Here is a 27,136-nt window from a genome sequence, read left to right as displayed (position 1 = left end):
CATTTATGAAAAGCCCACAGTTAATACCATCCTCAATGGGGGAAAACTGAGAGCTTTCCCCCTGAGATCAGGAACATGGCAGGGATGTCCACTCTAACCGTTGTTGTTTAACATAGTGTTGGAAGTCCTAGCATCAGCAATCAGACAACAAAATGAAATCAAAGACATCAAAATTGGCATAGATGAAGCCAAACTTTCACTTTTCACAGACCACATGATACTCTACATAGAAAATCCATCAGACTCCACCAAAAGTCTGCTAGAATTGATACATGAATTCAGCAGAGTCGCAGGATACAAAATTAATGTACAGAAATCGGTTTCATTTTTATAAACCAATAATAATTCAACAGAAAGAGAAATAAAGAAACTCATCCCATTCACAATTGAACCAATAATCCTAAAACACCTAGGAATAAACCTAACCAAAGATGTAAAAGATCTGTATGCTGAAAACTATAGAAAGCTTATTAAGGAAATTGAGGAAGATACAAAGAAATGGAAAACATTCCATGCTCATGGATTAGAAGAATAAATATTGTCAAAATGTCAATACTACCAAAAGCAATCTACACATTCAATGCAACCCCAAACAAAATTGCACCAGTATTCTTCTCAAAGCTAGAACAAGCAATCCTAAAATTTGCATGGAACCACAAAACTTGTATGGAACCACAAAAGACCCCAAATAATCAAAGTAATATTGAAGAAGAAAACCAAAACGGGAGGTATCACAATCCCAGACTTTAGCCTCTACTACAAAGTTGTAATCATCAGGAATATGGTATTGGCACAAAAACAGACACATAGACCAATGGAAGAGAATACAGACCCCAGAATTGGACCCACAAATGTATGGCCAACTAATCTTTGACAAAGCAGGAAAGAATATCCAATGGAAAAAAGACAGTCTCTTTAACAAATGGGGCTGGGAGAACTAGACAGCAACATGCATAAGAATGAAACTAAACCACTTTCTTACACCATACACAAAATAAACTCAAAATGGATGAAGGACCTGAATGTGAAAAAGGAAACCATCAAAACCCTAGAGGAGAAAGCAGGAAAAAAAACCTCTTTGACCTCAGCCGCAGCAATTTCTTACTTGACACATCTCCAAAGGCAAGGGAATTAAAAGCAAAAATGAACTATTAGGACCTCATCAAGATAAAAAGCTTCTGCACTGCAAAGGAAACAATCAACAAAACTAAAAGGCAACTGATGGAATGGGAAAAGATATTTGCAAATGACATATCGGATAAAGGGCTAGTATCTAAAACATATAAAGAACTCCCCAAACTCCACACACAAAAAACTAATAATCCAGTGAAGAAATGGGCAGAAGACATGAATAGACACTTTTCCAAAGAAGACATCCAGATGGCCAACAGGCACATGAAAAGATGCTCAATGTGACTCATCAGGGAAATACAAATCAAAACCACACGCAGATACCACCTCACACCGGTCAGAGTAGCTAAAATGAACAAATCAGGAGACTATAGATGCTGGCGAGGATGTGGAGAAATGCCCTCTTGCACTGTTGGTGGGAATGCTAACTGGTCCAGATGCTCTGAAAAACAATGTGGAGGGTCCTCATAAAATTAATAATAGATCTACCCTATGACCCAAGCAATAGCACTGCTAGGAATTTACCCAAGGGATACAGGAGTGCTTATGCATAGGGGCACTTGTACCCCAATGTTTATAGAAGCACTTTCAACAATAGCCAAATTATGGAAAGAGCCTAAATGTCCATCAACTGATGATGAATGGATAAAGAAGATGTGTTTTATATATACAATGGAATACTACTTGGCAATGAGAAAGAAAGCAATCTGGCTATTTGCAGCAACGTGGATGGAACTGGAGGGTATTATGCTAAGTGAAATAAGTCAGGCAGAGAAAGACAGATACCATATGTTTTCATTCATATGTGGATATTGAAAAACGTAACAGAAGACCATGGGGGAGGGGACAGAGAAAAAAAAAGTACAGAGAGGGAGGGAGGCAAACCATAAGAGACTCTTAAGAACTGAGAACAAACTGAGGGTTGATGGGGGCTGGGGAAGAGGGGAAAGTGGGTGATGGGCATGGAGAAGGTCACTTGTTGGGATGAACACTGGGTGTTGTATGTAAATCAATTTGACAATAAATAATATTTTAAAAAATGTGTAGCATCTAATAAAAATTACCAGAAATGCAAGGAAACTGAATAGTACAACCCATACTAAGGAGAAAAGTCAATTTATCTAAACAAAGACAGAAATAACACAGACTATAGAATTAATAGACAATGACATTAGAAGTATTATTATAACCATATTCCATATGTTCAAGAAGTTAAAAGAAAGATTAAACATGTAAAGTAGTAAGTGAATGACATCATAAAGACTAGAATAAAACATCTAGAGATGGAAACTACAATGTCTAAAATGAAAGTATACTTGATGGAATTAATGTCAGATATAAGAACAGTATTTTAAATTGAAAACATAGTTATAGAAACTGTGCAAAATGAAACAGGGAAAGAAGAATGAGAAAATATAAACAGAGTACCAGTTAGCTGTAGGACCAACTTCAAGCAGTCTAATATATGTAAAACCCCAGTTCCCTAACAAGTAGAGAAGAACAGGGATAAAGAAGAGAATATTTGAAGACATAGGGCCAATTTTCCAAATTTAATGAAAACTGTAAACTCACAGGTCCCAGGAGGTCAATAAACCCGAAGCATAAGAAACATGAAGGAAACAATAACAACATATAATCAAATTGTAGAAAACTGGTGATAAATAAATGATCTTTAAAGTATCCAGAGAAAAAGGACACAATAAATACAGAGAAACAAAGATAAGTTTTAGAAATAAAAGGATTTCAACACTCCTCTCTAGGTTATTGATAGAACACACAGACAGAAAATCATTAAGGATATAAAAGAGTTTAATAAAAATATCAAAAACTTAATTGACATTGAATAAAACACTGCAACCAACAGTATCATAATATATATATTTTTCAAATGCACACAGAACATTTTCCACAATAGATTAAATTTTGGGTCAAAAAAGGTCTCAATAAATTTCAAATGATTCAAGTCATATACCATATGTTCAAGGACTACAAAGGAATTAAGTGTAAAATCAGTAACATAGAGGTCTCTGGAAAAATTCTCAAATCTCTGGAAACTATATAGCACACATCCAAGTAATTTCTGGGTCAAAAGGTAATTTAGAAAATATTTGAACTGAATGTAAATAAAAACATAAAATATTAACATTTGTGGGATGTCACTAAGGTAGTAGTAGTACTTACAAATTTATAGTACAAAATGCCTCTATTAGAAAAAGAAATACTTCTTGCACCGAAAAGTCAAGTTTCTACATTAAGACTCTAGAAAAATAAGAGTAAATGAAAGCAAAAAATTAGAGATGAAAAGAAAAAATACAGGACTGAGCAGAAAATAGTGAAATACAAATAGGAAATCAATGAAGAAAAACAACGAAACGAAGAATTCTTTGAGATCAGTAGAATTGATAAAAACTTTAAGCCAAAAGAAGAAAGAAGATTTTAAAAAAATGTCCAATATCAGGAATGAGAAAAAGTGACATCACTACAGCATCTACAGATGTTAAAATAGGGGACTATTATGCACAACATTATGCCAATAAATTCAACAACTTTGATGAAATTGACAAATTCCTTGAAAGACACAAATTAGCAAAGCTCACTTAAGAAGAAATAGACAGCCTATATCTATGAAAGACATTGAATTTGTGTAGAAATACCATCCCACATAAAACTCCAGGCCCAAATGGCTTCAGTAATGAATCCTACAAAATATTTAATGGAGAAATGATAGCAGTTCTTTGAAATATTTCCAAGATTCTTGAATAAGAGGGAATGCTTTCCAATTCATAGTGTGAGTTAAAACTATTCCAACAGAAAAAGAAGGAAAGACATTAAAGAAAAACTACAGAACAATATTTCTCATGAACATACGTGCAAAAATTCTTAACAAAATTATAGCAAAATGAATTCAACCATATGCAAAAAGGATAATACATCATGAATAAGTGGGGTTATTTTAGAGATTATGGGCTAGTTTAACAGTTGAAAATTAATCAATTAAACTTCCCACATTATATGACCATATATCATCTCAATAGATGCAGGCAAGGTATTTGTCACAATCTAATATCCTTTCCTGGTACAACTTTTCACAAAGTAGGAATAGAAGGGGACTTCTTCAACATGATAAAGGGCACCCATAAAAAGCCAACAGCTAACATCATATTTAATGGTGATAAACTGCATACTTTCTTTCTATGGTTGTGAACAAAGCAAGGATAAACGTTCTCAACTTCTTTTTAACACAGTTGTTCTAGTTAGTACTACAAAGCCAGATACAGGGGTGGCGGGATCTATTGTAGGAAGGAAGCAGTGAAACTGTCTTTATTCACAGACTACATATTTATGTGGAAAATTCTTTTTTTGTTAATTTTTTTAAGGTTTATTCATTTTTGAGAGACAGAGTGCGAGTGGGGGAGGAGCAGAGAGAGGGAGACACAGAATTGGAAGCAGGCTCCAGGCTCTGAGCTGTCAGCACAGAGCCCAATGCGGGGCTAGGACTCACTGATTGCGAGATCATGACCTGAGCTGCAGTCGGTTGCCCAACTGACTGAGCCACCCAGGTGCTCCTAAATTCTATGGCACCTACAAAAAACTACTAGAATTAATAAGTGAGCTAGGTCAGCTTGCAGATTATAAAATCTATTGTGTTTTTATATGCATGCAACAAAACTTCAGTTTGATATTTTAAAAACTACATTATAATATATGAAATATGTAAAGATAACTAGAAAAAAGGTATGAAGGACTTGAACAGTGAAAGCTACAAACATTTCTCAAGGAAATTAAAGAAAACTTAAACAAATGGAAAGATATATCATATTCACAGATCAGAAGACTCAATATTGTTAAGATGTCAAGTCTTCCCAAATTTATCTATGGATTCATTGCCATCATAACTTTGTAAAAATTGATAGAGGATTCCAAAATTTGTATGGAAATGCCAAGAACCTGGATAGCTAAAATGGTTTTAAAAAAGAAGAATAAAACTGGAAAATTTATACTACCAAATTTTAAGGCTTAGTACAAGCTATAGTAATCAATACAATGTGGTATTCATATAAAAATATACAAATAGATTAACACAAAAAGTATTAGAAAAGTTTAACTTGAAAAAAGACATTAGAAAGTAAGTTTTAAAAGAGAGAGTATGTAGACAAGCTTTAAACAAATAGGTAATGGGATGTACTAAATTGGAAGTAAAAGGCTCATGTGGCTGCATTATAGAGATTGTGGGAGATTAGCAATGAGACTGGAAATATAGGTAGGGCTTAGATAACATCTAGCCTTGTACACAATAGTTACTAATTCTTATAAATATAATGAAAGGGCATAATAGGGTTTTATTCTGGGTAATGTTATGATTTAATTTACATATTTAATAGACCACTTTGATTCATATGTACTGAAAAGTAATATTGGAAGGACAGAGATTGAATGAGAGACTATTTGCCATAGCCCAGGCAGAAAACAATGTGCTTTGTAAAAAGGGGGCAGAGAAGTACAATCCAAAAATGACTTTAAGAATTCCATTCACAACATCATAAAAAAGAAGAAAATAATTAAAAATAAATTTAACTGGGGGGTGCCTAGATGGCTCAGTTGAGCATCTGACTTCAGCTCAGGTTCATGGGTTTGAGCCCCAAATTGGGCTCTCTGCTGTCAGCACAGAGCCCACTTCAGATCCTCTCTCCCTCCTCCTCTCTGCTCCTCCCTGGCTCATACTCTCTCTCTCTCTCGCTCTCAAAATTAAAGTATAAAAAAAAAATAAAAATAAAAAATTTAACCAAAGGAATGTGAAATGTGTATACTAAGAATGAATTTGGACCCCTACCTCATACTAGATACAAAAATAACTCAAAATGGATCAAAGACCTAAATATAGGCTTTAAGCTATAAAATCCCTAGAAGAAAATAGGAGTAAATCTTTATAACCTTTGATTTGGCCATGGTTTCTCAGAAATAGTATCAAAAGCATAGCAACAACAACTAGAAGAAAGATAAATTTAACTTAAAAAAATTTTAAAAATTTGGCTTCAAAGGACACCATCAAGGAAATGAAGACAACCCACAGGCTAGGAAAAAATATCTGTAAATTTTATTTGTAATAATGGACTTATAGCCAGAATATGTAAGAAACTCTCACAACTCAACAATAAAAAGACAATCCAATTTTTAAATGGGCAAATGATTTGAATAGACTTTTCTCCAAAGAAGATATATAAGTAAGTCAATAGTGTATGATTAGATACTCAACATCATTAGTCATCAGAGAAATATAAAAACCAAAGTGAAATACCACTTCATACGTAATACAATGGCAATGATCAAAAAGACAGATAATAGCAGATGCTAACAGAAGTTACAAAGAAGTTACAGCCTCATATATTGTTGATGAGATTGTAAAATGATGTAACTACTTTGGAAAAGAGTTTGGAAGTTCCTCAAAATGGTAAAGGTAGGATTATCACATGATCCAGCAATCCTGCTTTTAGATATGAACCCATGAGAAATGAAAACATATGTCCATACAAAAAATTGTACACAAATGTTCATCACAGCATTACTAAAAATAGCCATAATGTGGAGACAACCTAAATATCCATCAACTGATTAATGAATAAACAAAATGTAGCTTATCCATACAATGAAATATTATTTGGTAATAAAAATATTAAATACAGATAAATGAGATAACATGGATGAACTTCTAAAACCTTATGCTAAGTGAAAGAAGTCAGTTATGAAAGACCACATTTTATATTATTTCACTTTATGATTATATCTATAATTGGCAAATCCATAAAGACAGAAAGGAGATTATAGTAGTGTTTGACCAATGCTGGGGATTTGGGTGGATAGCGGCCAGGTAGGGGATGGGAAGTGACTGCTATGGTTATAAAGTTTCTTTTAGGGATGATAAAAATGTTCAAAAATTAGGTTCTAATGATGGTTGCACAGCTCTACAAATATGCTAGAAACCACTGAATTGTACACATTAAAAAGATGAACTTTATGGAATATAAATTATTTTTTAATAAAGCTATTCATAGTTGTATATATTATATGTATAATATATATAACAATTATTGATTAAATTACTCAAATATTTAGACTGAGAGACCTATGGCTCTCTTGGTCTGGAGTCCTCTTTACCGCCATCTTCAAGTTACAATGCCCACTTGCCTAGAAAATGGAGGGGCGCCTGGGTGGCGCAGTTGGTTAAGCGTCCGACTTCAGCCAGGTCACGATCTCACGGTCCGTGAGTTCGAGCCCCGTGTCAGGCTCTGGGCTGATGGCTCGGAACCTGGAGCCTGTTTCCGATTCTGTGCCTCCCTCTCTCTCTGCCCCTCCCCCGTTCATGCTTTGTCTCTCTCTGTCCCAAAAATAAATAAAAAACGTTGAAAAAAAATTAAAAAAAAAAAAAAAGAAAATGGAGACCATGCCCATCTCCTCTACTTTGTATGCTTAATGGAAAGTTCAACTCTGGATTTGATAAACATTTGTTCAATGTCTTAATGAATAAATGACTATAGTTTTATTAAAGCTATGAGTTAAAAAAAAAGTGGATTAACATTTAATGCTTCCTATGAACCCAACAGCACCCTAGACATTGCCATACATGAGATCTCATCAATGACAAAGATGTTATGTTTTTGTTGTTATTCCCATTTAAAGATTTTTTAAAAGACTCAGAGTGGTTAAATTTGCAGAATGTTCCACAATTTTAAATGAGGTAGATCTGGTTCCAAACTTGTATTCCTCTAATTTTATATTTTTTCTCTAAGCCACAATTAAAAGATTACCAATCACTTTTTTTTTTTCTTAGAATCAATACAGTTCTTCCCTATCTCACTTAGTTACAACTAGAGTTACCAGGAAACATTGAGAAACTTTCTCTGTTCTTGGATTGCATTATAATTAGAACTTTCTAGAAAAGAAGTGTTGTATTTGTCCACAAAATGTATATACACTGGCCCTGGATCTTCTCCAACCTCCTGTGAGTTACTCTGGTCACTACTATTAAAAGAACAAAGGCAGGGTGATAGAAATGTGCCCTGCAATAGAAAGGGTAAACTTAATTAAGAGTGTGCTGCTCTCTTCAAATATGTAGTTTCAGAATGGACTTTAGCAAAGGCTCATTCACCTTGACAGAGTTGATTTTAAAATTTATAACAAATCTAGGGGCGACTGGGTGGTTCAGTTGGTTAAGCATCTGACTTCAGCTCAGGACATGGTCTCACACTCTGTATCTCTCTTCCTTCAAAAATAAAACATTAAAAAAATTTATAACAAATCTGAAGAAATCAAACACAAGGCCATGGGAAGCATTGCCTGCTATTTTGCTATTAGCGTGATAAAAGAAAAAAAACATATATCAGAGGTTGGCTGGCTAAAGGAAGAAAAAAGATACAAAAGTGTTTTTTCAAAATTGTGCAGCAATAATTTATGGAAAAAGGATTGGGGAAAAGGGTACCATGGTGCTAATACTGAGTTTTAGAAATTGAGCAAGGAATAACTTTTAAAATTATTTTTCTATGACTTTACTTTTCTATTATAATCATGTTTCTTCTTAATAATAAAGAGAAATGCCTGCATGTATGTTAAGAGGAAGAATGAAAAATCAGAAATTCATTTTGACTTGTTACTTTATTTCCTTTTCCTTACATATCTAAGTCATAGTTGGTTCAGGAAATGTAAATTAAACAATATTATATGCACATCAGCATGGACAATCCCAGAGAGAAGAGGCAAAGGAGAACAAAGATAAACATAACACAAAGAAACAAAATAGGATAGGGGGCAAATGTCACACAAACAACTGACAAACAACTGACAAAAGTCGAACATTATAAGTACCACAGGAGAAGACGTAAAAAATCTCATTGGGAAAACAAAAATAGAAGTGTTGGAAAATGTTTAATTTTGTGCTTGAAAGTGTTTAATTATTCAGGCATTGTGGCTCATCAGTTTACTTAAATTATCCTGGCCATCTGAGAAATAATGTGATTTTGTTACATTAAAATAGGGCCAATGAAGAATGTAAAAGAACCTTCCCTAACAGGTAAACAGTGTATTTCATGTAGTAAATAAATTTTGAATACATAAATGAAATAAATTCAGGTAAAAGAGATGGCAAAACGTCTTATCTAAAATTTCTTGGGGCGCCTGGGTGGCTCAGTCGTTTAAGCATCTGACTTCGGCTCAGGTCACGATCTCGCAGTTAGTGAGTTCAAGCCCTGCATCGGGCTCTGTGCTGACAGCTCAAGGCCTGGAGCCTCTTCACATTCTGTGTGTGTGTGTGTGTGTGTGTGTGTGTGTGTGTGTGTGTGCACGTGTCCCTCCCCCCGCTTGTATTCTGTCTCTCTTTCTCAAAAATAAACATTTTTAAAAAGTTTTAAAAATAATAAAATATATTAACATATGTATCCAATGAGTAAATTTAGGGACCAAGATTAATGAAAGGCAACAGGAAATAAGTGCAAATATTGAGAACATTCAATGATAAAGTGTGAGACTATAATCTTCTTAGTGTCTTTTTCCTTTTCTTAAATGTCAATCTTAAGATTAAGTAACCTTGCTGTACAGTAAATTTTAATTTGTTAATGTCTAGTTTGTAAGAAAAAAAATAATTTAGGAGTCGATTTTCTTACAGAAAATATTAGAAAAGAAAGATTAAAACTATTTTATCCAGGGGTACCTGGGTGGCTCACTCAGTTAAGCATCTGACTTTGGCTCAGGTCATGATCTGATTGTTTGTGAGTTTGAGCCCCGCTTTAGGCTCTATGCTGACTGCTCAGAGCCCAGAGCCTGCTTTAGATTCTTTCCTTCTCTCTCTGCCCCTTACCCCCACCCCTCTCACCCTCAAAAATAAACATTAAGAAAACATTTTTCATCTTAAAAAAATATTTTATCCAATGTTATTCTTATAGACAAATTGTTTTGGTGTCAAACATTTTGAAAGCTAATTCATAATTTTATATTCTTGAAACAAAATCTTTTCTTCAAGTGGCCATGAATAGAGAACTTAACTGATTTATAGCTTTAAAATAAACAAATAAGCAAATAAACAGATTCAAACTATAAAAACTGTTTAGTTTCCATGGTCCTCCTCAAAGTACTAGGTTTGGGGGATTATGCTTTACCACAGATTAAATAGTTTATCTTTTGGGTGCCCTAGGCAGCCATCCAGTCTAATAAATGGCTAACATAAGTCACAACAATAAAGCTAAATGGAGGGTTTCTGTCATTGTTATTTTACTTTCATCACCAGTAGATTATACTGTGGTGGGAATGTGACTCCCTGGCTGATGCCTTGAAAATAATCCCATTTTTCATAGAGTAGCTCTGTCTATACTGAAACAAAAAGGTCTAATAGCTCAAGAAACATTATACTCCCTATTCTAAAAGCCTACATTATGATCATATACTCAAGTTGAATGTAAAATAATTGTGGGTTTTTCTTATTTCAATGGGATAAAACAGACACAGAATGAAAGAAAAGCATATCCTGTGTTGAGATATTTGTCACATTGTTTCCCCTAAAGGTCAGACTTGGCATTCTCAGCCACTCACTACTGTCTTGCCAATGCCTGGCACTTAGTAGTTACTCAGTAAATGTTGGCTGTTGGATTAACTGAAAAGAAAACTATGAAGAAGTACTTGCAAAATCAAATTAAGAAAGCCTTCCTATTTTACCCCTTAATGTCACAATCTAATTTTAACTTAGTTTCAAGGTTTTAGAAATGACTGCATATATACACAGCATTTTTAGTTGTATAAAATGTACACTTTAGAATTACCAAATAAATGTTTTAATTACCCCACGTAATATGAGTATATTGCCTCAAGTTAAAGGTGAAAGATGAAAAGTTCTTGGTATCAGATAGAGTGTCATCTAAGAGGATCAACAGCAATATAATAAAAGAAGAAAGAAAGAGGAAAATGGAAAGATGGAAGGAAGGAAAAAAGGATGGAAGAAGGAAAGGAAAGTAGGACCAAATTACTGAGTGTAAAAATTAACTAGGTGATGCAGAAAGCTGTAAGGCATTTTAATACTCACCACTGCCATTTAGACCAAAAAATACTGATGGTCATTGGAAAATATTTATTTCATTAAAGAATAATCAGATATTGATTTTCAAAATTGCTGCTGGACCTCTCAATTTACTACTATTATACCACTTTAAAAATTCCTCTGTTAAAATAAAATCAATGTCAAAATATGTTAATAAAATAGTGCTTCAATCTGAACAGGTAAAGGGTCACATGGATTGCTACTGCTCATGGTAAGATAACATCTAATGACCATGTTGACCATGTTATGACATCAAGAGTCATATCCCCTTGATAAGAAAAAACATTATGCTTATGAACACCTGTCTTTTCAAACAATATACATAAGCTTAGATTAGAAAATGTCAAGAAGAAGAAACATGAAAAAAATAGAACACTGTTGATTTCATTTCTAATTTTGAAATTGATTGGAAGGAAAGAACAATTCTAGTGTGGCAAGTTTCTTATCAATGGCAACATGAAACCGATAAAACTGAAGGAATAATTTACACATATCCAACCTGAGGCTATCCCTGGTATTGTGAATCATTTTCAAGAGCAGAAATTTCCATTAGAAAAGATTGAATGTGGGGCGCCTGGGTGGCGCAGTCGGTTAAGCGTCCGACTTCAGCCAGGTCACGATCTCGCGGTCTGTGAGTTCGAGCCCCGCGTCAGGCTCTGGGCTGATGGCTCGGAGCCTGGAGCCTGTTTCCAATTCTGTGTGTCTCCCTCTCTCTCTGCCCCTTCCCCGTTCATGCTCTGTCTCTCTCTGTCCCAAAAAAAAAAAAAAAAAAAAAAAAAAAAAAACGTTGAAAAAAAAAAATTTAAGAAAAGATTGAATGTTATCAAAACTTGGATTTGTCCCAATGGAAGTATCTTGTCTTGCATCACCTTATGAGGTTGCTTGTTACATTGTCAAAGAAAAGAAGTGATGAATGACTAAATATTGATGATATATTGAATAAACCACATGCCCAGAATATAAATGGTCAAAATGGCTGTGGCATTGACGGAAGATAAATATGAGTTCCCTTAGAATTACTTGGAGAAACTCAAATCTAAGCTAGAGGGAAGGAATAGAAACCTGAGAATGGTTAAAGAGCAAACTTGTATCCGTTAAAAGCCTTCTTTTTAGAGTACTAGAAAATGAGAAAGTAAAGTTCTTACACTATAAAAAGTAGTTGCTTTTATAGACTTTATCTATTAATATATACTTTGGAGCTCTCTAGATAAATTGTGCCTAAGAGATACATAACATTTATTAAATCATTGATGAATTCTTTGGAGATCTTGTTAATGTTCTACATATGTGGTACCCAAATGCACATTATGATTTGGTAGGGTTGGAGTGGAGCTTGAGGTTCTACATTTCTAGCATAAGTCCAAGTGGCATCAGTGTTGCTGATATCAATTAATATTGAGTGAAAAAGTTATCAATGGGCTGCCTCACTAGTGCAGGAGAAGGGTCTTTTTCAGGGATAGACCATAATCGGAATAATGACACTTCTTCAGAAAGAAAATAACTCAGTCAAAATAATGAGATGCCTGCCTATTGTCTCACAGTCCATTTAATTGACTACTATAAAGACATGGGAGAGAAAAGAAGGAGCATTAGATGGATAGATGAAAAACTACTCATCTTTCCCCATTCTCCACAACAGCATGTACCACCTACAGACGGTACACTGAAGTTAATTTTCAATAAAGCAATAGAACTGTTTCCTGCTGTTTGAATCTCTTGTCTTTTATTTTCTTGTTTATCTTGCATGTGTCTTTTTCTCCATTCTCCACTTAGAGCTCATTAGTTATCATGGAAACAACAACTCTGGCGTGTATGAGGAATAGAGACGTAAGTATTTTCAAGTGAGGCAAAGTGCCACAATTACATTCAATTCTCAGAGCTGGGTTAACACCACAGCTGGACAGCAGCAAAATTAAATCAGAAATTAGACTGCTGAATTATTCTGGATTCAACTCTAGAAGTCAGGCTGCTAGTCTCCACAGGAGAACATATGAATTTGAGCTACAAAGAATGATTAGGCAATGTACAACACACTGGGACAAAATGAATTTGTAGGAGGAAGGGATAAATAAAAGTTCTCCTTCTCTATTCTACAAATTTCAAAATATCCCTTTGGTGTGAAGAGTTGGAATTGCTGCATTAAAAAACCTGTTAATAAGAACTTAGAAAAATAGCATGATCTCCATCATTTAGGAAACAGCTTTTGGTTAAGGAAAATAATAAAGATATCCACATTATATAAAAATTCCATTTATATATGCAGGCAAAGTAAAGACTACTAAGCTGGAGGTGTCCAATGAAAATCTGAACCTGATTCATTAAGTCATGAAGACAAACGAAAATCAAAAAGAGCACTTTAAAATTAACTGCCATAAACAACAGGAATACACCTTACCCCTGCTATTAGCCATAATTGGCTTTGGGAAGGAAACAGAAGCTGAATGCAATATAGGTAATTAAAGAACAAGCTTTTGTTAACACTGGCAATCATGGGGTTGTGATTTTACAGACTTGGAACCTATTAAGGTACCCTGAAACTAGTCTATTTTTAAATAGGTAGTGTATTTCTCTTTCTCACAACACTACAGTATAATCCTGGCTAACAGACAGTTCGTTTTCTATTCAAACTATTTACTATCCATTTAGGGCAAAGATGAGCATTTTTAGAATCCAGAATTACCATGGAAACCATATTCTTAATCCCTGAGGGCTGGAGAACAATTGGTTATGAAATCATGATGGCTAAATTACAAGTCCCTAAATAGTGCATTATTGTAACTACTATCTCAATACTAAGCATATGGGGTTTTATTTTGTTTCCCTTTAAAATGTACTCTTTTTTTATAAGATGGCTATAACATATTAATTAGGTAACTTAAAGTAAATATGGTATTTCAAAATATGATGGCTGAGAATCAAAATTAAAATCATAATGAATTTAAAAGAATGATTACAATTGTCATACCAGATGTTCAGCATTTTTGGAGAAATAACATAGACTTAGCTTTTTAAGAAAAGTTCAGAAGTAAAACATGAAAATAACACCAGATATAGACCCGATAAGTATGAACCTTTTTAGAAAGTTCCTAACCATGCTGCTTGGAAAGAAAACTTGAATCTCAAAGAAGTAGCTCTTCAAATAAGAAATTAGAATAAACTGCACATTCACATTTCTTTCTACTTTGGGTATAAAAGTAGAATTATAAAGCTTTGTGGTATTCATCTTTTTCCTCTTTTTCTGTATATGTAATATTGGTACTCTGCTAATTATAATGAACTATTGATATCGGACTTTCATCACCTACCATTCCACAAAAAGGACACTTAACCCTATCTCAGTATTCTGTTCTGCATCACATTCTTAATCAAGGGCAGCTTAATTGCTGTTAAACCAGCTTTAGTCTGAGATTACCATCTAACTCTACTAATTGGTTTCTAGACTAGATCCTCATGAATAAACATTAGTCTTCACCTAAAAATCACTCTTAATCCAGTACTCAGATTCTTCCTTTTCCCTACCTCCACCCAAACCAAATTCTTAACATAGTATGTTGCTTATTTCTAGTCTCATCTAGAACTAGAACCTATCCTACTTTCATCTTGCTAGAGCTCTCTGGACTAGGTACCCAGCCCCTAAATTCTCTCTCTTGCCAGATTGGTCTGATTTCCCTACCTTGACATTTGACTATTGCCTGCTATCATACCCTCGGATGCCAATACCTTGCTTACCTATGGTAAGCCACTAGGCCCTTCTCATGCAGACTTGACTTAACCTAATTGCACTTCCAATGATTTTTTTAAATTTTTTTTTAATGTTTATTTATTTTTGAGACAGAGAGAGACACAGCATGAGCAGGGAAGGGGCAGAGAGAGAGGGAGACACAGAATGTGAAGCAGGATCCAGGCTCTGAGCTGTCAGCACAGAGCCCGACGCGGGGCTCGAACTCACGGACCATGAGATTGTGACCTGAGCTGAAGTCGGACGCCCAACTGACTGAGCCACCCAGGCGCCCCTCAATGATTGTTTTTGATGGAACTTTTTGAGATTGCTTTGCCTTACCTGGGAGATCTCACCACCTCTAGGTTCTAGTTCTACATGATCAGAGCTACTTAATAGAACTTCCAGGGATGATACAAATGTTCTGTTACCTGTGCTGCCCAATATGGTAGTCATTAGCAACATGTGGCTCTTGAGTACTTGTAATGTGGTTAGTTCCAAGGCACTGAATTTTTAACTTTTAAATTTTTAATTAATTGGTTACCATTTTGAATAGCTCAGGTCCAAGTCCTCCCCCAACTTCTTGGTAGTTTACAAATAAAAATCATAATATAATGTTAAATAGGAATAGTTAAAAGTCTAGATGTATGATAGACACATAAGAGATACAGATAGAAGGAAACCATGATATTATTATTGTTTTCATCCTTCCCCCATTTCCATTATACCTGTGATACTAACAAGTCTGTGTAAGTACCTGAACCATTAACAAAAGAATTGATAACATATTAATGATATATAAATAAAAAGGAGAAAGGATATTTAAATGTTAATCTTTATGTATTTTTCCATGTGCTGTTTGGTATAAATAAGAAAAATATTCAGTGAATAGTATTATATTTGATTTTTTTAATCAATAACCTAACAAAAGGTTTGTGATATATATGGCTTCACAAGCACAGTTTACATAAATAATGCACATGCTTTTAATTGGTCTTCAAGCTCTGTATAAACACTTGTGACATGGTCACTAAAAATATGCTGTTTCTGTATATAATGGGATGCTGTTAGGAGCCAAAGGGAAAAATTGGTAACTAAGATTCACAAATCTACATTCTAAGTCTAGAAAGCTACAAGCTGTTGAGGCTTGCTGAGAGATGTATACTGCAGAACCAGCTCTAATTCCCCTCAATACCCACCTCACTGCACAAACACCACCAGCACTGGTAGAAATGAAGGTACAGTGGAGGGAAGGCCACTGTAGGAAAGTTGCTCCTTCTCCTTACCTCCTTGAGGGAACCTCCCCAAAGTCAAATTAGAAAGATTCTGGAGAATTGGTTGTAAATAATGGAGTTCCTTCAAGAAGGGGACATTAGCTTTTTGGTTCCTAGTTGGCCATCTATTAGGCACTATTATTATAGACCTGCTTCTATGCTACTGAAGCAGAGAAAAGAACAATGAGGAAAGATGAAAAGCTACCTGGTGGGGAACTGCCAAGGGCAAAAGAAGGGCTCCTTCTTATATACCCAGTTTCCAGGAGATCAAGGCACATAGATAGATTCAGGAAATGGTGAAGGGCAGGGTGGTTATGTTACTTTGTTTTGCTCCAAACATTTAAAATAATCATGAAAACAGATTTGAGCATTAGAGGAATATATTAAGACACTACAACTGGGAGATACCCAGAAGATGTAGTCTAGTCTAGCAAAGGGCCATCAATGCTTATGCAGGCTACTTGGGTGTGAGCCCTTTTGCAGTGAGTCATTTTGAAGCTCTTGCCATAGATACTGAGTCTATATACAATAAGTTAGAACAGCAGATACCACCAAACCTGATAGAGGCATAAAAATAAGGATACCATTGCCTTTCCTAGCCAAACTCTTGCCCAGCATTAGGACAGTAACTGCCCAGGAGAAGGAATGGAGGAGTGAAAACACACTGAAAGCCACTGGAGCCATGATCAACACTGTGCAAGAAAAGCAAGGTCTTAATGAAAGTATAAAATTAGTTGGTCAGAGTCTTATCAATACAGATGAGGTGATTTAAGAACTGGAGGTGACAGGGGCGCCTGGGTGGCGCAGTCGGTTAAGCGTCCGACTTCAGCCAGGTCACGATCTCGCGGTCCGTGAGTTCGAGCCCCGCGTCAGGCTCTGGGCTGATGGCTCGGAGCCTGGAGCCTGTTTCCGATTCTGTGTCTCCCTCTCTCTCTGCCCCTCCCCCGTTCATGCTCTGTCTCTCTCTGTCCCAAAAATAAATAAAAAATGTTGAAAAAAAAATTTAAAAAAAAAAAAAAAAAAAAGAACTGGAGGTGACAGAAAATTATTACACTATACTGAGACATAATTAATATACATGGATTCCCAGCAAAGAAAAGGATGCTGGTGGTTGATACCAGAGAATAGGAGGTTATTATTAAAATAAAATTATTTCCTTTTACTCCCAAATGAGATCACATCCTAATATAAATCGCTAGAGCTGAATCAGAAAAATATATAGGGGTGTGTGTGTGTGTGTGTGTGTGTGTGTGTGTGTGACAGAAAATATGTGCCCAAATAGAAAGATAAGCAAAAAGTAGAATTCCCAGAAAGGAATATAAGGACATTTAAGAAAAATGCAAAGGTCTAGCACATATGTAATGAAGTCTCAGAAGAGGGAGAATGAGATATAATTCATAAACTTTCCAAAAGTTATGAAAAAAAATCAAACCAGAAATTCAGGAAGCACCAGGAAACCCAAGCAATATAAATACAGAGAAAAATCACTGATAGGCAAAGATAATGAATTTTTAAAAATTTTTTAATATTTATTTATTTTTGAGAGAGAGACAGAACATGAGCAGGGGAGAAGGAGAGAGAGAGGGAGAGAGAGAGAGAGAGAGAGAGAGGGAGAGAATCCAAAGCAGGCTCCAGTCTCTGAGCTGTCAGCACAGAGCCCAATGTGGGGCTTGAACCCATAAACCATGAGATCATGACTTGAGCTAAAGTCAGACGCTTAACCAACTGAGCCACCCAGGGCCCTGATAATGAGTTTTCTAAAAATTGAGTATTGACTATATAAAAATGTTATATGAGATTTTAGAATTTAAAAAATTGCCACTATAGACCAACAGAGATTGGAGAAGTAAAATGGAGTTTAAGTGTTCTAAAACATTACACTGTGAGAAGTGGTCAAAGAGATAATTTAGATTAAATATTAACAATATTCATGTTGTAATCTCTAAAATAACCACAAATAAAATGGAAAAGATAGCTTAACAAACGATAGAGAACAAAACTGAAAAAAATAAAACCAATCACAAAAGATTCAAGAATAGAGATAGAAGTGAATGTAGAACAAGTGGAGCAAATAGAAAATGAATAATGAGAAGGGAGATTTAAACACAAACATATGGCAAGAGATATGAAATATAAACAGCATAAATTATGCAACTAACCAAGATCATCAGACTGGATAAAAACAAAAGCAAATTCCATACCTCTTACAAAAGCCACATCTTAAATATAAAGACATGCAAGCATAAAAGAAAATACAAGGAAAGAGATATACCATTCAGCAATAACCAAAAAAAAAAAAAAAGAAGAAGAAGAAGAAGGCGCTATTAGAACTGTAATTATCATAAAATGAAACAAAGTAAATTTTTAACAAGAAGCATTACAGAGATACAGTGGAAATTTTCATAATGATAAAAAGTGTCAATCCGTAAGTATAACAATTCTAAATTTATTTGCTACTAATAAAATGTAATATATAAAGCAAAAATTGATAAACCCAAGAAGAAACAAACAAATCCACAACCATAACAGATTTAAAAATATCTATCTCAATAACTTATAGAACATTTATATAAAAACAGGAAAGACTATGGAGTTCTGAACAATGTAATTAACAAATTTGACCTAAAATACACATTCTTTTTAAACTGTACATAGCAAATTTACCAAAAATGACCATATTCTGAGCCAGAAGGCAAATTTCAATACATAGTAAGGGGGTAAAACAATCCAAAGTATGTTTTCTGATCACAGTGAAATTAAGCCATAAATCAATATAATTTTTTAAAAAGATAACCGGTAAATCCACAAATGCTTGGAAATTAAGCAATGTAATTCGAAACGACCCATCAGTAAAATAGGTGAACGATAGATGATAAATGATAGGTAGCTCTGACTAGAAATTACATCTTTGAATTGAATGGTAATGAAATTACAGCATATCAAATGATATACAAATAGTAAAAAGAAAATATTTGCAACCTATGTACCAAAGGATTAATCTACAGAAGTTACTAAGAGCTCTAACAAATTAAGAAGAAGACAATCTAACAAATAGAGAAATAGTCAAAAAAGTATCAAGAAATTAGAGGAAGAGGGGCACCTGGGTAGCTCAGTCGGGTAAGCGTCTGACCTTGGCTCAGCTCATGATCTCATGGTTCATGAGTTCGAGCCCTGCGTCAGGCTCTGTGCTGACAGCTCAGAGCCTGGAGCCCATTTCAGATCCTGTGTCTCCCTCTCTCTCTGCCCCTCTCTCACTCACACTCTCTCTCTCCCTCAAGAATAAATAAACATTAAAAAAAAAATTAGCTGAAGAAGAAATACAAATGGCTAATAAATATTTGAATCAGTCAACTTCATTTACAGAGAAGTACACATTGAAACAACTGAAATATAGTTTTGTTTATCAGATTTTCAAAAAGTAAGCCAACTGATGATGTTGGAATTAAAACCTAGGCTGACCTCATACATCATTTTCACTGCCACCAATATTGTTTCATTGAATCAGTATTTTGAAGTGACTGTGAACAATGTTAATGTGTGCATCTCTATCATATCAGCTAGAACACATCATCACTGTTAGTGTTTATTTGCCCAGCTCCTTCCTACTAGATTGCAAACCCCTTGAGCAAAAGATTTGTGTGGCCTGTATCATACAACCTGAAAGCCTTTCTTCATTGGCTCATAACTGAAGTATAACAACAACCACAACCACAACCACAGCAATGTTCAATTGAGTGCTTAGTTTACACTAATAGAAATGCAATAATCTGATCAAAGGAGATGCCTGTTTTGTTTATTTCTGCATGGGTTGAAATGGTATATTCAATTCTATGCATTACACTTTCTGTGGAATTTTACCAAGAGCAACATGACCAACGGAGGGCTCCACAGAATAGTCTAGACTGCTTATTAAAAAAGAGCTGGGGATGCTTAACTTCAAGCAGACTAAAAACACAAAGGGCTTAGCTGTCTACAAAGGTTAACAAGAGTACCAGAGGAAAGTATATTATTCAGTATGTTTTTCAGTAAGGATCTCAGATAGAAAACAGACAACACACCTAATAAAAAGTTTAAGTAGACTACTTGAAAAAGGTTAAGGTCAAGGTTTAGGGTAACCAACAAGGGCTAGTGCATAATCTCAGGGCTAACAATTTCAGGGAGCTGTTATACCAATGGGCCTGATGGAACCAGAAAAGGGCATAGTTATCAAAATTCTTAAGGCCCATATCACAGGAGCTATAGATTTCAGTAGAGCAAGGCTGCCAATGGTGGAGACACAGCAGGAAAGAATCTGGGGAAATAAATACCCCAGCCTCATTGTCCCTTTGTCCTCTGATCTAGTGCTGCTGCCCCCCATTGATCACACTTGAGTGAAACCTCAAGGACCAGGGAGCCTGTTGATGCAGTTCACACAATTCATCATCTCAGGGCACAGAGCAGAGTGGAGAATGGCTCTGAGGGAGCGAATGAAAAATATCCATCATGGCATGTTGGAAGGTAGTAAGTATGCAAATAGTAATAAGAATGACAAAGTAGGGGCAGGGGGATGACGAGTACAGAGATGAGGAGAGTGTGTTGCACTATAAAGGGGTCAGAGTAGACATAATTGAGATGGTGTCATTTGAACTAAGACTTGAAGGAGATAGGGAAGTTAGCCAGGTGAATATCTGGGTAGAAAGTATTTCAGGAAGAAGAAATGGTTGGTGCGTGGCTGCTGTGTTCAAGGAAAAGCAAAGCAGCCAGTGTGATGGGAGCTGTGTGAGTGAGGAAGAAAGTAGTAAAAGATGGAGACAAAGTATTTCAGGGAGCCAGATAATGCATAGTTTTAGTGGCTAGTGAAGGGTTTTGGTCTTTACTGAGCTAGGTCGGGAAACTAATGAAGAGTTTTGACAAGAGTAAAGACACAACCTAACATATTTTTAACAGATCATTCTGATTGCTGTGTTGGAAATAGACTGTGTGGCAGGGAGTAGCAAGGGTAGCATCAGAGCAGTGTGGGAGGATGATGTTGCAGCAGTCCAAGTGAGATGATGTTCAGACTATGGTCTGGCACCAGAGAGAAGTAGTGGTCACATATAGTTGAAGGTACAGCCCAAAGAATTCTCTGACAGATTAAATGTGGAGTGAGAGAAAGGCAGGAGTCAAGGATGTCTCCAAAATTCAGGGCCTTGGGAGCAATGGGAAGGATGAAATTGCCATTAACTAAGATGTTAAGATTGTAGGTGGGGTCAATTTGAACCAGAAGATCAGGAGTTTATTTTGAATATGTTGAATCTAGAGACTCTGTTAGACCTCCACATGGAGATATTGACCAGGAAGATACATAAACAAGAATTGGGAGAGGGGTCTGGAATAGAAATAGAAGTTTAGGAGTGGTCAGCATACATGTATATTTAAAGCCATGAGAAAGAGATGGAAGAGATCATGAAGGTAGTAAGTATAAACAGAGAAGGGAAGAGGACCAAGATCTGAGACTTGGGGAATTGCAACACTAATGTGGTTGGGAAATGAGGAATCAGCAAAGGAGACTGATAAGGAAAAACCAGAGAGAAGAGGAAAACCAAGAGATATCTTTGAACAACAATAACAACTAAGTCTATGAAGGAGAAGGGAGTGACCAGCCCTTGGAAATGCTGCTGGTAGACCAATTACGATGATAACTGGATTTAGGAAATGAAGGCTATTGGTGGCTTTGACAAGAGAAGTTTGGGTGGAGGAATGGGAGGCGTGTGTGAAAACCTGACAATAGTGGACTTAAAAGAGAAAAAGACGAGAGGAATCAAAGACAGTAAGTGTAGACAACTCAGGAAATTTTGCTGCAAAACAAGTGATAACTGGCAAAGGAAGAAAGTTTTTGGTTTGATTGGTTGTCATTATTCCCTATTTAACCTGGGAGAAATACCAGCAAGTTTGTATACTGTGGGAAATATCCATTAAAAAGAGGAAGACTGGTGATTTGGAGAGAGAGGTGAGAATTACTGCAGTAATGTCCTCAAGAAGGTGAGATGGGGCTGGATCTAGGCACAACTGAATGGACCAACTTCATCTGGAACATGAATCAAGTGGTGCATCTATGGTAGCAAGAGGAAGGCAGGGTAACTGATGGAAGTAACAAAGGCATAGACATTTCTTGTGAGCAACAATGTATTAGCCTCTTTGCTTGACATAGAAAAAAATTCCAAAATCAATCTCCTTTTCCTCACTCAAGCTGCCCAGAGTAGCAGGAGGAACACAGGTTCTCGATTAAAAGGGAGGCTTTATATTACAATGTGAAGTTAGATGGACTTATGGATAAACTGACTTTATCATGAAGTCAGAAAGTCATCAAAACATTACTAAGTCTTAAGTGACCAGCAGTGTGAATTTCAGTGTAGTCCCTGAAGGCTTTAAGAGGCTGGGGACTAGAAGTTTGCACGTTCTTTATAACCTGAAAAAAAAAAATAATAAATTGCTAATTATCTTGAAAGGTCCAAAAAGTCAGATTCAAGATCTCTTCTATCAGACTAGATTTAGTCTAAGCTGCAAGGAGAGAAATTCCCTTATTTTTTTTTCTTTAAATAAGTTACAGGAAGCTTTATGAGCCAGAGAGGAGAAAAAGCAGACTGAAAGGGTGAGTCCCCATGCCCATCAGATCCAGGGGTCCATCTCACATCAGTGGCATTGAGTCCTAAAGCTCTCTAATGATATTCCTATTCGTACAATAACAGCAACTTTTCACTTGAATAGAATTTTACAATTTAAACAGCTTTGTGCCATATCAAATGAAAATTATGTTGAAAGGAATCTCACAAATAGAGGAAGGCCAGAAACCTGGCTTCTGGGAAGACAGCTGGCATCATAGAAACAGCCTGGTGCAGTGTGTAGGTTCCCAAGTGGAGTAAGGGAGGCTGCCATATGCAGGGAGCTCCAGATACGGCTCAAGAGAATGCACCAAGACTTGATCTCAAAAACTGTCTAGATCTGGAAAAACAACTGCCACAGCTGAAACAAGATGATACCCAGAAAAATAAAGTATACAGAAACATTAGATGATATATAAAGTACAAACACTGATAGACCTGCAATTAAAGGCCACTTTCAGAGATTAAAGGATGATCTTTGTATGGCTATCAACATGGAAGAGTGTTTTGTTCAAACCTCACAAGCATTGTTAATATGCCATTGGTGGGTCCACCTTTAATCACTGTGATTTAAAAATAGTGTTCTTAAAAGATATTTAGATAGATAAATAGAAATATTTTTTGGGGCGCCTGGGTGGCTCAGTCGGTTAAGCATCCGACTTCAGCTCAGGTCACGATCTCGCGGTCCGCGGAGTTCGAGCCCCGCTTCGGGCTCTGGGCTGATGGCTCAGAGCCTGGAGCCTGCTTCCGATTCTGTGTCTCCCTCTCTCTCTGCCCCTCCCCCATTCATGCTCTGTCTCTCTCTGTCTCAAAAATAAATAAACGTTAAAAAAAAATTAAAAAAAAAAAGAAATATTTTTTAAAAGATTGTTTCCATGATCATTCATTCATTCATTCATTCATTTTCTTGACTGCAGCAGATTCTACTTCTGTATCAGGCAACATAAGGTGACTCTCATGCTGAAAAGGGCCGAAGCATCCTCAGCTCCGAGATGTCCAGCTTGCAGTGTAAGAAGGTGTACAGGGTGTACTCATTTGCCGGAGATTCCTGCAGGTGGTGTCGTCCACTGGGCTCTGCAGGGCCGGTGGCTTGAGTGGGCTTTTTTGGTGGATTTTGCTTCACAGGATTTGATGCCAGTCCCTTTTCACTCTGTCCTGATTGTGCAGAGAGAAACGGTGGGAGCAAGTCCTCGAAACACTTGTGCTTCTATAAACACAGTCTTTACTGCCCCGACTGGACCGTCCTTGCCACAGCAGTAGCAAGGCCTCCAGGACAGGACACGGGGGTGGGCCCAGTACTTGATTCTTTTAATGTTTTTTTTTTTTTTTAACGTTTATTTTTTTCAACGTTTTTTTATTTATTTTTGGGACAGAGAGAGACAGAGCATGAACAGGGGAGGGGCAGAGAGAGAGGGAGACACAGAATCGGAAACAGGCTCCAGGCTCCAAGCCATCAGCCCGGAGCCTGACGCGGGGCTCGAACTCACGGACCGCGAGATCGTGACCTGGCTGAAGTCGGACGCTTAACCAACTGCGCCACCCAGGTGCCCCTTAACGTTTATTTTTGAGACAGGGAGAGACAGAGCATGAACGGGGGAGGGGCAGAGAGAGAGAGGGAGACGGGGGAGGGGCAGAGAGAGAGAGGGAGACACAGAATCGGAAGCAGACTCCAGGCTCTGAGCTGTCAGCACAGAGCCCCACGCGGGGCTCGAACCCACGGACCATGAGATCATGAACTGAGCCGAAGTCGGACACTTAACCGACCAAGCCACACAGGCGCCCCTACTTGATTCTTTTAAACATGGAAAACTCTTTGTAAGAGTTTATCGGTATTGCTATAATGTTAATTATTTCAATGCCTGTACTGACCTGTGAAAAATATATAGTTACCATGCAACATTTATCTACTACAAAGAAAAGCATTCTTAAATAAATATATTAAGTTGTCTCACAAATATTTACCAATAATCCAAGATCACAAGAAATACTTGATTATAAAATATGCACTAAGGAAATGAAGGTTATGCTAAAATGAGCAAACTAATTTCAACATGATAAAAGTTCTATGAAACATTTTACTTTTCAAAAATACATTTGGGATAGACTAGGACGCGGAAACAACCAAATTTTGAAATCCCTCAATTCATTTTCATATAAATGGCATTTCAAGTCAAGAACATAAATGAATACATTCTAAAAAGTTGTTAACACAACCTTTCCAGATATATTATTGCCATAACAACAAACTTCCTACTGTCATTTTTGAGGTTGTGTCATAATAGATAGACTGTCTTAAAGAACATGGAGAAATGACAACTTTCTCCTTAGGTACTGAAAACACACAGCTATGACCCAAAAGGACACTGTTCTATGCTTTACTTTGTGGTGTTTTATGAACTATGTAAATTCTAGAAAAAAATAGAGGAGGCAGAGTAGGTAGACTAACATAATTCCCAAGAAGAGAAAGGTAATGGTAGATACTTGATCTCAGAAGGGAACATCAGCAGGGTGCCTGGGGGGCTCAGTAGGTTAAGCATCCTACTCTTGATTTGGGCTCAGGTCATGATCTCTGGCTCAGATCATGATCTCACGACTGAGCCCTGAGCCTGGAGTTAGGTTCTGTACTCACAGCCTGCTTGATATTCTCTCTCTCTGCCCCTCCCCCCACTTCTCTCTAGAAAAAATAAAGGTAACATCAGTTACCTTTATAAATGTGGAAACTTGAAAACACACCTAGGCATTTTTCTAAAGGACAATGAGAAGATGGACCTTTGGATGGCCTGAATGGCTATGTAAAAACAGCAGTAATTTAAAATATTTTTGCTAAAACTATAAATCAAATTCTAATGATTTATAATGAATGGCTAAAGATTCCATCCAGCTAAAAGACTTGGATGATCTAGCCCTCTCCAAATACATTTGGATGGAGATTTAATTGGATGTTCTATTTAGAGTCTGTGCTATTGAAAAAGGCTTTTATCAACATCAAATGGGCATAGTAACATAATTCAACAAGCAAGCAAGTAATGGAATGAAATTAAACAAAGGAAAACATACACCCACAAAGGTGAACTTAGCGTTGGAGGGCTTCAACTACATTTTTTTAAATGCTGGATTAAATACAAAATGTCCAACATAGTCTTCCCAGCAAGTGCATTATTTGTTGGAAGCCAGAATGCTACTTCAATGCATTCTGATTCCTTATTTTGTTACATAATAATATGCTTAAAAAGCAACACATTGTGAGCTTGGGAGCTGTTAGGCATTTATTTACCATGGTGGGTTAATCTCATTCAGTGAGGTATAGAAACTCAATAATGAGTGCTACAGTATATAAGCTAATTGCTAGGATAAAACCAAATGAATAATTACTTAACTCCAGAATGAGGCCTGCGGGAATTTTTCTTTAATAAAGGTTTAATTCACCAGTGATAATGAATGCAATCTCACATACTACTGAATAACACCATTAGCATAATGGCTGCGATACAAAAACTATAATTAGAACTAAACAGAAACGTTAATTACAACCACCAAGGTACTGAATGAAATACTGTTGTTTAAGAAATTGACCTGCTTTGCTGTCATGCTTTATGGGTTCAAGGATATCTCTGTAATTATATATATATATATATATATATATATATATATAGCCATAGAATAGGGTTGTTTTTTTTTTTTTAATCACTGTACTGGAATCCTTTTAAGTATAATAAATATATTAATGATAAATTGTCTAGAATTTGAATACAAGCTAAAACATCAACATGATTAAAACCTTTGTTTTATCTTGATTAAATGCAAAAATCAATATGTGTGTTAAAAAAATTCCAATATTAGAGAGAGTAGGAGTCTCCAATTTTGCTTTTTACTGATGTTAGCTCTATGAACACTAGAAAAACAATTACTAAAAAATGAATTGATTAATAAATGTGAAATATTACTTATAATAGGCTATAAAAATAAGTTGCATAATCAATGAAAAAAGTCAAAGTACGAAACTAATGGTTCTAAAAAGACTCAGCTATGATTCTTAAAATTATCTGAATTTCACTTACCAGATAAATAAATATGTATATGGCATTTAACTGCACACATAATAAAGAATTTATGTATCTAGATAGATATATATTGATAGGCATTTTGAAACCAAGTGTCACATTTGTTCTCTATTAAATATCAAAAATAGTAACAATAACCATAACAACCTTATATTATATACTTTCTTTTATTTTTATTTCTTTAATGATATATTTTTTAGAGAAAGAGAGAGAGAGAGCATAAGCAGAGCAAAGAAGAGAGGGAGACATAGAATCTG

At 35.9% G+C, this 27,136-nt stretch overlaps 1 protein-coding gene across 11 annotated transcripts in view; it reads right to left on the bottom strand.

Moving 5' to 3' along the window:
• The window catches only part of IQCM (IQ motif containing M), a 664,496-nt gene that overhangs the window by 298,625 nt on the left and 338,735 nt on the right, over positions 1-27,136 (bottom strand). The window lies entirely within an intron of this gene.

This window comes from Neofelis nebulosa, chromosome 3 (genome assembly GCF_028018385.1).
Source record: "Neofelis nebulosa isolate mNeoNeb1 chromosome 3, mNeoNeb1.pri, whole genome shotgun sequence".
Classification (NCBI taxonomy): Eukaryota; Metazoa; Chordata; class Mammalia; order Carnivora; family Felidae; genus Neofelis; species Neofelis nebulosa.
The sequence above is the reverse complement of the archived record's forward strand: the minus strand, read 5'-3'. Positions and strand labels throughout refer to the sequence as shown.